General features: G+C 30.5%; 1 non-coding gene across 1 annotated transcript; it reads right to left on the bottom strand.

Moving 5' to 3' along the window:
- Positions 1 to 352: 352 nt before the first annotated feature.
- LOC116560927 lies at positions 353 to 516 on the bottom strand. The gene has a single exon (XR_004273210.1). It is a non-coding gene; the product is annotated as a U1 spliceosomal RNA (small nuclear RNA).
- Positions 517 to 14,011: the final 13,495 nt, after the last annotated feature.

Below are 14,011 nucleotides of genomic sequence, written 5' to 3' on the forward strand. Positions count from 1 at the left end.
ATTTGTAAATTAAGGATAAAGCAACAAGAGATCATAAAAGCTAAAATATATAAGAAATTGAGAGGTTATTCCCTACTTCTCTAATAATACTATACTGTCCCTTTACTCTATGGCTTGAGTTCACACTGATCTGTGTTGAGTAAGATACAGACATTACTTAATGAATTAAGGGATGGTTTCCTGCCCTTAATAGAAATACAGTTTATTTAAACTAGAGAAGTACAAACAAGTAAATAATGAATTTATATAGATTTAAAGCAGTAAATGTTCTTCAGGGAAGAACTGAAAGAAAAAATTAGATAAGTCTTTGGCAATGATAGCTATACTAAACAATTTTTTTTTGTTTTTTAACCAGGGGAAAGCATGAACACAGTCCCCCACTACCACAAATTATTCAGTCAAGTTTCCCACATTTGGGGAAATCGCAGGGGTCAGCACATCCAGAGTGCAATGGATAAGCCTCACCCTGGGAAAACCACCTTTGTGATGATGGTATCTCCCCTGCCAGGTAAGTCTAACAATTTGTTTTATAAACTGAACATGATGAAATAGTGGCATTAATCATCTAGCTGTGTAACAGGCAACCCCATAAAATATCTCAAAATGATATATACAATTTGGCAATTTTTACTTTAAATTAGGCCATTTAAGAAATTTCTTACCATGTAGGATCCATCTTTTAAAAAAAAGAAAACAAAAACACTTGGCTTAGTGGAAGGATCACAAAATAAATTAGCATTGCTCAGATTTTTTAACCAAATCAAAATTACAAAGTAAAGCGAAAGAACAATTTAGTATTTTTTAAAATATACATTTAATAACAGTGTACAAATAATTGCTAAATATTGAACTTCATAAAACAAGTCACTTTTCAATGTAAGAGAAGAAATTAGTTTGAATCTAAGTAATAATAATTATAACATTTAATTACCATTGAATACAACATATTTAATTAATAAAAGGAACTTGATTCAATATAGGAACAATTTAAATAGCAAACAAAGTGACAAGGAATTTAATAAGATTTTATTACTTGTCTCCTTTGTAAACCAGTGTATAGTATATGGAATATTATAAGAATCAAATGCCATATTGTATTAATAACATAATACCTATCACGAACCAGGCAATAGTTAAGAAAAAATAGTACTAGTCAGCAAAAGAAGCAATTTAATATTAGGCCTTTTGAAGAACTTCTTGGTAATATGGAAATATCTGGCAAATGGATGGAATTAATTAGCAAGGGGTGAAAGAGCCTCATAATTTGCCAAATTCCTCTTTGCTAATAGTAGCACATGCAATTTCAATGTAGAAGCATCAAAGGCAAAAGATCAGTTTTAGGTGTCTGTTGGCCTTTCGGTAATTCCCTCCCTGGAATATAACAGTCTAGAAAGTTTCATTGAAATTATGCCTTTTAGAAAGAACAACTACCAAATAGAGCGATATTTAACTAAGCCTGGTTTTAAAAGTATTTAATTTGATTGGTGTAGAGTCATATCATATAGATTCAATATATTATTTTCTTCAAATTATTAATTCAAAATTTCCTCTCATTATATGCAATGTATTCCTTTATTATTATTTTTTTTTTTTGCATCTCTCTAACTTCTTGGCCATTTCAGTGTTTACAGTGAAATTATATTTTTGAATATTTTACTTAAGCACTGTTATGAGATAAATACATAGGTATATGTGTAAAATAAATGTCTTTAACAAATATGTGGTCTATTAAAGAAACAGATTTATAGTGTATACTATAAAGGACATAGGTAGGATTTTGCACATTTACTAACACTCTTTAATAATTATTTGTCTTTTATATGCTTAATTACTACCCAATTTATGATGTTCTTCCTCTCAGTGACTATACAGTCTAGAAAGAGTTACAGAGAAGCCAAACTTGTGTTAACATGATATGATAAATGTCTTTATCGGAGAGTGAAAAGAGAGAATGAAATACATTAGACAACAGAAAGTTATCTAAGATATCAATTCACCTAAACCCAAAATAAGTAATTTCTTGAAACAAAAATCAAATATAATCCACCTAAAAGAGGAAAAAAAAATCATTAAATATTAAAATGTAAAGCTACAGAAGTATTTGAATTTTGATTCCACCAAAATAGAAAACTGGGGCAAAATGCCTACCTCTCCAGCTTTTGTTTGAAAGAACAAAAAGAAGAAAAGAAAAGAATACCCATTACAAAGGTCGTCTTTGTGGACTAAGACCAGGCAGAGAAAAAACACAGGCAAGTAAATGTCATTTTATAGAATTATATGAGTCAATTATTTTACCACCATTTTTTTAATTATCCACAGTTCATCCTCCAAATTCGAAAGTGTGGAGAAGAAAATAAGAGGTGTATGTGTGTTAATATATATTCATAAATAATATTTCTAGACTCTGAATTTGTGAATCTGCCAGGAATTGGTAGCCTTACATACTGAATTTTGTACTGAATTTTATACTGAGTTATCTGAAAGTGCTAGACAATTTAACAAGTGAGCTTTATAGGAATATATCCCAATTACAGTATACAATACAGGAACTCAGAAGTACTTTTTCATATTTATTAGAATTATTTAAGAAGTTTGGAAAGCAAATTGATATAAATTGAATTTCTGGTTTGCTATAATGTAATAAAAGAAGCTAATGAATACATGCTGCAGAGATTCGCAATATAATAAGAGTGTTTTCAGCAACAACACACCACAAGAGGTAACTAAAGTCAATGTGAGTATGAATTTAACAATTATGTGTCTAATCCCACTAAATTTAATATTTTTGCAAATACATTATTCAAACAGAAAACCATCCAGTTTCCCTAATCTAATTTCCCATACTGCCTGAGCTATAGTTGTAAGCAATGGACTTTTCTTTATTATTCCATAATGTATTTATTATGTTTACACACACACACACACACACACACACACACATATGTTTTATTTCAAAGAAAGAGTAATTTTTAAACTAATAGTGGTATGGGTGGAGCTAGCTAAGAAGAGAAGAAACTTGGTTTAAAATGTGTAGTAGTGATTCATAAAAAGGGAATGAATCTTATAAATTTGCCTTACTTTCATCAATATATGTATATAAATTGATTACGGAAGATACTTATGTGGAAAATATAATAGGAGCTACCCTGGATCATAAAATGGAAAGAAATTATTTATCAATTGAAGTTGTCTTGTAATTGCTCTATCAAAATATTTTTCTATAGCCAAGCAGGATTTAATAAAGTAAAACATGATTTGCTTACAAAAGATGTCTTAGATTGGGCAACCCTTGAAGTAGAGCTTGGAATGAAGATTTACATGCAAGCTGCCTGATATTATTTCCGAAAAGCAGCTAAGCAGTTTGCATATGTATATCCTTGTTCCAGACGTGACGATCTGAAGAAAGGAGGAAAAGGAGAAAAGATAAAGGAGGAAAACCTACCCACTTTGTAATAATACACATTGTTGTGAGCAACTGAGGCTTCATTTTAACTGGGAGATTCAAAGGAGAGTGCAGAATGTCTCCTAGAATTGTCCAACTGAGTTTAAATGCATCTGCTGCTATCACCTCATTAAGAGTTAAGAGTTGTTCTCAAGGGCATTAATTTCCCTATGATTTGGGATTGCTGTTAGGCATAATGAAGTAACACTGATTTATGTCTGCAACTCAGGAGAAAATTTGACACAAACAAGATGCTATTAGGATCAGGTATCTCAAAACACATGCAGAATAATCCATGAAACCAGAGGTACAATTATATGTGAGGCAAGGAAGATGTATGGTGGGGTAACTGAGGCATCTGATACTGCCTACTTACATCATTTTAGTCTTTTATCTCATTCAAACAGGTGGCTGGGCTCTTTCATATATAGTACAGCAGACTATATACAATGGTTGCTTAAACAAGCTATAATCCCCACTGTTATAATTTTTCATTTTTCACCCATAAATCCTAGATTTTTTTCAGCCTTAGTCAGCAATTGAGCTGGTCTAGCTGGTTTCCATAGTGGGTTGATTTTTCTTTCATCACACAGAATTAAGCTCTTTTGTCTTTCCCTTATTAGGTTATTGTCACTAAAATTGCTACTCACCAGTGTCACCAAGCATAGAAGTGCAAAGAGACAATTCAGTGAATCTCCTAAATTCTGGACAAACTCCACCAGTTCCACATTGTGAACCAGCCATCCAAACTGAGCAACCCATAAAAACTTTCATTAATATGGCATATCTCTGAATATTTGTACAGTTTATTCAACATAGGCATTAATATGTACTAGTGTAGCATAATACATATATACTATTGACTACTCACTAGATCCAATTTTCATGATATAACCAAAATAGAGCCAGTGCGATATTCTGTAGAATGCCAAAGTAATTGAGGTACTGCATATTATCTTTGAACAGGCAAAAGTAAAATAATGTACCCTTGAGATAAAATAATTTTTAGCCTGCTATTCTTGCCACAAATGGTAGTTTTTTATCTTCTCAACTAATAGTGAAAATAACAAATTTGTCATATGCATAGAAGCACACTGAGTTTCCAAGCCTGCGTTCATGTCTTTAGGTAAAATATCTCATTTAGAACTGCAAAAGTGATTGGTGCTCATGTTTGGTTAAAATTACGGTAAGTTACCATTTTTGTTACAAACTATCTGGTTTATGCAAAACCAACACAGTTGAATTGATCATGGAAATGCTAGTGGCCACATCTCCAGCATCCTAAAGGTCTATGATGGTACTCTTCCTGAGATTCAACATTACTTTATTTTACTACCTTGTCTGGTGGGAATTCAGTGCCTTCCAGTTGGCAGTTTCAGTGCCTTCCAGTTGGCTTTTCTTATCACAATGGGTCTCACTCCATTGGTCAAGGAGACAATGATTTTTGTCAACTATTAACTCATACCAAGTGGTCAGACACTTGTACTCTTTTTAGAAAGAATAATCTTTATGCATTGTCTGGTGACCAAGTTCTTATTTTAAATTGTAGTATACGTAATCTGGAACTTAACTTGTCTACTCCTGTCTGAAAAACAAGTCTTGGTTGTATACACAGATGTGAAAATAAACTGAAGAGACACTTTTGAAAAACCAGAACACTCAAATACTAATCTTGAATCTCCACCACGAATAGATGTTTGACTTCAGACAATCACTTAGGCTCTCTGACATTTCAGGGATGTGAACTCTAAAATAGGATACTGGCCTATGATCATTCAATAATTTTTACAGTATTTCCATTATTGCAAGACAGTATAGGAGATTTTGTCAGTTAGATATCTATAAATTTCAATGAGAATGGGACAAAATGTTGCTAAAATAGAAGAGATTCCAGATATTTAAATATAATTATTGCTATGTAAGAGATTAATATTAACTACTAATCCATATTTAATATTTACTGTGCTAAATATTTGATATTTATTACCCATTTCATTCTCTCACCTAAACTTTGAGGTTGATTCTACTATAATTCCTTTCTACAGATGATAAAATTCGTAATTAGAGAGGAAAGATATAATGTATTTAAGACTAATAAAAAAGCTAGTAATTACCAGGAATGTTATTTGAACCAAGGCAATCTTCTTAACCTCTTGATTATACAACCATTTAACATTATTTTTATATTAAATAGCCAATTCAGTAAAAATGAAATGCCCAAATCAGTTTAAGTAATTTTTTTTTTTTAATTTGTTCTGATTCCTGATGATTTTTGCTTTGGCATTGTATCTGCCCAAGTGATGGCTCTGGTAGTGTTAGTAAGGGGAAAAATTCCTTAATTTGGCATTTATTCAGCTAGCATTATCTATTGTTGTGGCTTATATTAAATAGAAATGTTGAAGAAAATAGTGACTTGAAGCAATTGTACAGAACTTTCTTTGTGGTAGAGATGTTAACTTTTCTTTCTTGTAAAAGCCTGTGAGAGCCAAAGGCAGATATTTTTTTAGAGGAAGCATTTAGAAGGAAGATCTTTGAAACCTCTCCAGAATTTCTTGATTACTTCTTATCTGGTCTAATTTTTCCCTGATGAGAAGCTGTGCTTGAGAGTAATAAGTACTGCATGAACTAAATACATCACACTTGACTGTCTGCATAATGGCAATGGTGGAAAGGAATCAAATGGACTTAGGTTTCATCAACCTGCAGCTATTGATTTTTCAGCTTTCCATGAGCCACAAAATGGAGTTAGCAAAAAACCACTTTTTGCACTCAAAAGAGTGAACAGCAAGGGAATATAAAACCATTTTTGAATGTAATGTACATTTCTTTAGCCAGCTTGCATCTCACCTCTGACTCCTTCAACAGAAATAGCACACCTGCACTTCACAAATGTGCACAATACAAAATAAAGAGGTGTTTTGTTAACCCTTCGTTAACCTGCTGACTAGCTATATATTTAAAATTCATTAAGCATCACCAAATCTTATCTTTAAAAAAAAATAGAACAGGGAAAATTGAAAGAATAATTTTGAAAAATAGGTATATAGTAAAAGGTGGGTTTCAGTTTAACTCTGCATGTTTATTTGAATATTTTTAAATTCTCATTTAAAATTATAATTATATTTTGAATGTAAATTAAAATATAAAATTTATATTTCAAATAATAAATTTAATCATTTTGTGATTTGTTTTTTAAAGTTACTGTATGCAAACCAGCCGCAAAATGGCCATTTTCATTTATGTCTATTTTACTTTTATGAGTTTTGAGAGATCGAAAGAGGCTTTTGTTTTGTTTTTTGCTGTCAGGAAATTATAGGTAAACCGCAGTTAGGTATATATCTTGTTTTTTGCGAAATCCACCTTTGTCATTTCTTAATAGTTTTTTTTTTTTTCCTGTCATTCTATTCAAATTAGTATGTCCTTGGAAATAAACAGCACCATTCATTTATTAGTTTCAAGCTTATCACATGAAATTAAACATCAGCATGTGTAGTAATTAGAAATCACCTCACCCTGAAAAATGGGATAATGACAGGGTCCTTGAAATCAGTGTAGGTTAAAGCTGCATGTTTAGAGCACATTTGTGTAAACCTAAGAGAGGGTTCTGATTAGCGATATTGTATGAATGCCACTACAATTAAAGTTATATTTAATCTCGTAGAAATAGCTTATTTTATTTTAAGGCTGTGACCTTAGAAATGCATCTTGTAAGTAAAAGAATCTCAGACCAAAAAGTAATGTACAATGCCCTGTACTCAAACATCTTGAGTTCAACCACTTTTCAAGGTGTTCACTTAGTAGTGACATTAACATACAGTGCATATAAGTTATGAGGTACGATGTGCCAGTATAAAGAATTGTGGCAAATGTGAGCTGTTTAAACAGAAAAAACAGTTAAGTTATACCAGCTTATCATATAGCCAGATAAATAAAGGTTGACTAAGGATGAAAAACATGAAACAATAGAAATATCAGCAAATGTATCAACAAATGCCATTAAGTATTCTTAGACTTTGGGTTGTGAGTGTTCTTTCTAAGCTTAATGCAAAAGCAAAAATAATCAGGAATCAAACTAACTCAACCAACATGGGACAAAAGTTTCATTGTATAAACTTATGTGGAACAATACATAAAAAAGAAAATTTACAGAACCTTAATAGTCATTCCTGAAAGAAATTGTAAAAGAGTAATGGTACTGAATTCAAGACGGTATCTCTATGGACATTACAAACTGTGCTTCTTAGGTCTCTATTTTTCTCTCCAAATTTTAAAATACCTCATTTATATCTTTTAACATTGTCTCTCTTTTCTCAGCTGGCACTTTTAAAACTTGAAAATATTTTCCATGTTCACATTTAAATTCCTGGGTGGTGGTGGGCTGTAAGGGGGTGAAATTAGCTTTGCTACTGTCATCTGTGTTTGGCAGCAGCCTCTACAAAAAACCATACGGTGGACTGCTGGCCCAGCTACAAAGAATTGCAAGTGAAGAGATTCTACAAAATAAAAGAAGAAAGACTTGATTTCAATATAAGAGAAGTGTAATTTTAATGACATAATTTTAACTTTTTGAGGCATAACATTCTGAGAATGTGTCAAAAAGGAGGTTTTAATTAAAATAATATAAAATATCAAATTAAAGTGAAAAGGAAAATTACCTAAATGCTTGAAAACATTATGTGAGAGAAAAAATATTATAAGGAAATTAATAACTCCAAATGATATTAAAATCCACTTTATAAATGATAAAGAGCTGAACTAATACTTCAGAAATAAAATAAGAAAACTGAAGAAAAACTTGTAAGCCACACATAGAATGTGGAGGGAACAAGGACATAAGAATATATTTTTATATATTTGTATACACGTGTATGTATATACATAAATATAATATATTTCTAAATTACATTTAAAAATAACCACAACTAGTAGAGCAGATGCATTATTCAAGCTACGATAGATTATAAAAACAGTGATCTTAAAAATCACTAAAACTTATAAATGCCAATGTCTCATTGAGATTTCTCAAAATAGGTAAGCAAAAATCAACACCCTTAAAAGATATGTTTCTTGTTTTAAAAAATAAATTAATATAAAATAATATAAACACATCCAACCATATAAGAGCAAATAACAAAAATTTGTAACTTATGAGTAAACAAAAATCACATTGGCCAAAGTTTTCTCAATGACAAAATTCAGTAGTGGAAGATCATTATAGTTTTCCAATATTAAGAAAATTTTCTAGACATTTTAGAAAATATTAGAGACTAAAAAATTTGAAAAGATAACATAATTATATTAATACAATTAAATATATAATATATATGACAATTCACCAGTGATTTAGGAAAAAAAAAACAAAACTAGAAGACATTACATAAATATCCAGCTATGTTTTGCCTAAATAATTGTTATAATTTTATAAAATTTAACATAAATATTAGAACAGAGAAATGAATACTGAAAAGTGAGATTAAAAACAAACCGCTAAATTTTCTATAAACATAAATATAATACATTAAAATTTAAAAATCAATTTGGAAAGAAGATGGGAAAAGATAACAAGAAAAAGATGCTCATCTTACAAAAGATAATGCCAGCAACTACCTCCTTCCAGACAAGGGGTTGCTCCTGTGAAACTTTTAGATGGCTCTGTTTTCTTACCTTTTCCACATCTTTCTCAGGACTTGAGCTTAAACCAACATCTTAAGACCACTAGGGAAAAGCCAAGCTACCATTGGGAACTTTGTCCCTTTTACTTAACTAGTACCAGCAATTAACTGACTCCAGGTTTATTCTCTTGTAAGAAAAATCAACTATTTGTATATGTAATTGCAATTAAATTTCTAGTTACTTGTAGTCAAATGCAATTTCAACTCTCAGAGGTGTGTTACAAGATATTTCTGCATTCTTAAAAGGAATAAAAATATTAAATTACCATAAGCATTTAGCAATTAGCATAGCCATAAAATCACCATTAGAGAAATTTAAAATATTAGGCACAGGATCCAAGTTTTCTAGAAAGTTAAAAAATAATATAAATAAACATAGTCCATAAAACAAAAATAAAACCCTGGGAGTATCGAGAACAGAAATTGTGAAACAAACAAAATAAAATAAAATGAAAGTTACAAAAAATTTTTTAAACATTAAAATAAAATCTTATTGGAATCCAATATCCATATATTTTTGACAAAATGTAAAATAATACATAATTAAGCAAAATTTTATCAAAGAAATTCAAACAAGATGCAAGACTAGTTACAGTAATAAGCAATAAATAATGAAGTCTATTTCAAGGCAAATTAAAGAATCATATAATTTGAACAGAAAAAGGTTCTGCTGAACCACATAACTGAATATATATGTAGGAAACTCTTATAAATACAAACATAAATTGAAGGACATACAGGAAAAGACATTAACAAACCACTCACAATCTAGCAAGATAAATGTACATATATATATATATGTATTTATATGTCTTATGTAAAAATACAGTTTATATAAAAATAAATAGAAAATACAATTTCTGCTTTTGCCTAGTTTCATCAGCACAAACAAAACAAGAATATAGAGAGTTGACAGCACATTTTATATACTCAAATATGTAGGATAGCTCTTAGTTTTAAAAATTATTCCCTGATCACAGTTATATATTAGATAATGAAAAAAATCTCATGAAACTCCAATAAATGGAAACTATTTCAGCCACATTTTTTTCAGAAGATAATAAAATTATGAATTAATTGAGCAAAAAGCCAATAAAACATTTGATTGTTAATGAACATTTCTCTAAAACTTTGCTCGATTAGGAATTTCTACTGCAACTAGAGATTGTTACTGATAGTGGCAATAGTTTTAAATGCTTTAAGATGTGTCCACACTGGCTTCTAAGGTGAATAAAGTAAAATGCTTTCATTTAAGAACAAGAAATAATATTAAAGAATAGTGGAGAAATACGCAAATTAAAGAAAACTGTTATCAACTAGAAAAAGAAAAAAGAAACAGAATAAGTAAATCAATCCAAAAAATATTTCTTTAGTAGATATAATAAAAATATTTAAAAAATGAAGTGTTTAAAATTTTAATTAAATCACCAAACAATTAGGAACATTTATGACTGATGATAAAAACACAAATACAGTTTTCAAATATACAATATAGTATATGCTTACCAAAATCTTCTAAAACCAAAACTCGATTTCAACAAAATAATAGCACAGAAAAATGAAAAGAGTGAAATAATTAACTTTTAAAAATTCTGAACACAGGTGATTTTATAGCACGTATTTTAGATTTGTGTGGTCATTCCAAGTCTGTGCAAAATCTTCCAGAATATTAGACACATTTTGTCAAAAACTATTTTAAAAACACAAACCTTGATATCAAAATCTGATGAAAATAAAAATGAAATTTTAACCTTATTTCACTAATGCATATAGATGCAAAAGTCTAATAAATAAAATATTAGCATATCTGATCTTACTCAATGACTAATGATTACTGTAAATATCATTACTATTAGTTAGATTTTGATATGGATTGCAATCAAATGCGTATCAAAATTAGGTGCCAGTTGTCCTAAGAGAAAAATGGCCAAGTTGAACCATAGCTCTCTCTTTATTCTCTGTACCTTGTGTGTACTGCTTTTGCAGGATACATTTTCTGACCTGAGATCATGATAGAAAATGTTATCAACTTTACTATCCAATTCATTAATAAAATGTTTTTATTTTATCCATGTCTTCTTACTTTTTTCTTTTATTATTCTTAGAGTAGAGAACTTAAAAGTATGTAATATCATCTTATATCTTAATACAACAATTAGTCTTCTTTTGTTTTTGCTTTATTTTCCACTTTCTCCATTGGCTTTCTTTTCTCTTTTTGTTCCACTTTTTGTTAGTTTTGGTCGCTCATTTTTCATGTTGGTGGCTTTCCGCCAAAATTGTGTAAGGTTTTACTATCCCGTTACATTCAAAATGCAACACTTGAAACTGATTGGAAGCTCTCTGTAAAGGCTTTGTTGATTGAAGCCATTTTACTATGGGATGAACTGCAATGACTCTGTCTTTCCTTAGTGGTATCTTTTAATTTCCTTCTGTGCAAATAAATATCAGATTGTTGCATTTATTCTCGGAGAGATTGGTGAGAGGGACCTGAGTTCTGCTTTTCACTCAGGCTGTTTATAGTTCCAAGCCTGGCCCTGTCCTCTTCTATACTTGTAGTTCATGTACTGAGTATTCCTAGAAAATAAAATTTTACTGTTGAAGGTAGGTTGGTTGTAAAAAAGGGACCTGGGAGTGAGGAGTCAATATAATACAATACAGCCTCTTACACAGTCCCCTGTTTTCAGGTCCCCATATTGTGTCTTTTGCAATAACTTATGTTCTCAGGAGCTGTGGAAACAATTCATTTTTGTGTCAGCCATGCCCCCTGCAGATATTTTGTTATAAATCAGCTAAATGAGGAACCACACACCTCTCTTTATGCTATTTTATTTCTTGATGTCTTTGACTTTATAGATTCTTACATATTTTGAATTCCTATTTTAGTGAGTTTTCATAAAAAGAGGAGATAGATGTTAGTAATCAGTCAATGGTCCATGCCTAACCAGAAGCTTCGGAGTCAAACTAGTGAATTAGAATGATGTAATCATTAAGAAAAGTATTGATTGTATAATTTTTGATTTAGCATAATCAATAAAATTCTCATCAATGAAATAAAATTATTTTTATGCATTCTATCTCGTATAATCATGAATTTATCTGCTTTGTATTTATCAATGACCCTATGTAGCATAACCATACTTTTCTGGTATGTGGCTCTAGAATTTAGTCCATATTACATTAAAATCTAGCAGAAACATCTGGGAAATAATTATATCATGAGTTTTGAAATTATTTTTTTATCTTACTGCTATGAGTTATTTAATTTCTTATTATTTAGTATTTCTTCCTTTGAGTGAAATAAAAAAATTGCAATTGATTGCTCAGTTTACCTGTATTCAATTTCATTAAAAACTTAAATGTATATGCATACTATACAATTTAATTTAAAGATAACTTTTAGCTATATATTTATTATAGGAAGATATTTCATAAGAGCATATTCCAAAAATTGCTAAGGTATTACTTTTTTAAAAAATGTTTGTCAGAGAAGTCATATTATTACTGAGAGCAAATAAGCTTAAACCTCAAAGGATTTACTTTGGAAGTTAAAAGGTCCACTTAGGAAGTGAAAACCCACAATGCTCTAATGGAATTTAAACATAGCAAAACCTCTTTTCCCTCATACTATCATTAACTGTTATAAGGCTTTTTTGATGCAGTTTAAAAAGCTTCTTCAATAAATTCCCATAAGCAAGCCAAAGTAAGGACAAAGAAGTGGTAGCCTAAATTTTAGAACTATATTTTCTTGTTTGATTTTATTTAATAATGTTTATTACCTTTAGCCAGTTTATTGTTTTCTGTCATCTTGACCCTTGGAGTTAGAAACAGCATTGTCGCATGACTTAATATTTAAAAGTCAATAAGGAGTGACACCAGAAAGGCACTGTGTGAGACTTTTTAAAAAGACATGCCTAAAATTCATTGACTAATAATCTTTTCTCATTGCTAAATACAGGAGTGTCTTGCTAAACATGAAGAATAGGTTTTTAAGCTCACCTGGTAGGAGTATTTTCAGTTATAAAATTTAAGCCTCTCTTTTTAGAAAACTGGTAAGCTAGACCCTGATGTCTAAAATCAAATTGTAAAAAAACAAACATACACATAAAAAGACCAATGACAAGTTGCATTTTCTTAAAATATTAAGATTCAGAACCAGCTACTTAATCTTTAATTACCTTTTTTTAGACACTATAAATTTTGTAAGATAAAAAATTAAAACTTTTAAAAGTCATAATCTGTTTTGTAATTTTAATACTCAAAATCCTCAACTTTAGCTTTCTGGTCCCAGGGTAATGAAAATGTTTAAAATGAGGTAAAATTTTGATAAGAAACTGAGATAACATTCAAACCCAGTTCTACTAGAAATACATAGACTGAGCTATACCATGACATAGCACTTTCTACAATTTCTTACATATACAAATCCTTTCTTTCCAAGGCTCAGGAATAGTTTGAAGATTTATATTTTCTTCTGCCCAGTTTCCTTTACTTCTTCTGGAGTTTTAATTTTCCTGCTAGTCCTCCTACTTCAGCTTCTTAATTCATTCAAAATAGTGTAGGTTATGTTCTAGTAACAACTCCAAGTTTTCATTGGCTTACCTCAATAAAGATGTGTTTTTGCTCTGAATGTATGGTGTCTCCACAGCAATATATGCTTTCACATTAGCTGCAGCAAGGGAAGAGTCAGGCTGAATAATGGATCATTGCTTCCCATCAGAAGTAAGATGCCTCACTCCTCCTAATATTGGAGTGACCAAAATAATCATGCTGTGTAATTCAAGGGTGAATTATCTGTCTGTTAGTCATGGCTACTCGGGAGGCTGAGGCAGGAGGATTGCTTGAGCCCAGAAATGCAGAAGGGCCAGGCTTTGGTGAACAGAAGTAGTACATAAAAGTT

This window comes from Sapajus apella, unplaced genomic scaffold (assembly GCF_009761245.1).
Source record: "Sapajus apella isolate SASKATOON/1434 unplaced genomic scaffold, GSC_monkey_1.0 scaffold27, whole genome shotgun sequence".
Taxonomy (NCBI): domain Eukaryota; kingdom Metazoa; phylum Chordata; class Mammalia; order Primates; family Cebidae; genus Sapajus; species Sapajus apella.